Genomic DNA, 1,025 nt, shown 5'->3' with positions numbered 1-1,025 from the left:
GCAGCCCTTCTGGGCATTTAGGCTGACTGACACTGGAGATACACGTCTCTCTCTCTCTCTCTCTCTCTCTCTCTCTCTCTCTCTCTCTCTCTCTCTCACTCACTCAGCCTCAGGCCCCCTACACACACACACACACACACACACACACACAAACACACACACACACATACACACACACACACACACACACGCCCACACACAATGAGCTCACTCTATGATCTAACATTGCTCCTCCCCCACTGAAGGTAGTAACAAAAGGGAGTGTCTCTCTCTTTCACCCTGGCCCAAACATTCTAGGTCTCAGTGTTGGGTACAGTATACACACAGGTCCTAATGGGTTAGCCAGCTGACCCCAAACACAGGATTCTCACAGCAAACAAATACAAGTAAACACAAACACACACACACACACGCACGCACGCACACACAGACACACACACACACACACACACACACACACACACACACACACACACAAACACACACAAAACAAAAATCCCAAAACAATTAGACCTACTGTATAATCAGTGGCAGTCTTTTGTCAAGTTGTAATGGACCCCAAATGGTTGTTTGTTTTGTTTCCATTTGTGTACCAGAGAATGAGCTGCTGAGATTGACATTACACATGTTGATCCCCCATCAACTTTACAGCCAAACTGTGGTCCTGGGCTGTAATTTCTAATCTAACCACTGGAGGGCAGCCTCCTATAGGTAAGATAAATGAACTGTATATATATATATATATATATATATATATATATATAGAGAGAGAGAGAGAGAGAGAGAGAGGGAGAGAGAGAGAGAGAGAGAGAGAGAGTGAGAAAGGGGGGGACAGAGATAGACAATGAGAGAGAATGAGAGAGAAAGGAAGACAGACAGAGAGAGAGAGGGAGAGAGATTGCTGGCTGATAATAATTTCCAGTTCGTTGGTGAAACGACTGTATCCCCCCCCCCCCGCCCGCCCCTCCCCCACCAGGTCATACCAGAAGTCAAGGGACACCCCAGGAGAAATATCAAACCATTCC

This window comes from Argentina silus (genome assembly GCF_951799395.1).
Source record: "Argentina silus genome assembly, chromosome: 19".
In the NCBI taxonomy this organism is placed as follows: Eukaryota; Metazoa; Chordata; class Actinopteri; order Argentiniformes; family Argentinidae; genus Argentina; species Argentina silus.
This window is presented reverse-complemented; position numbering follows the sequence as displayed.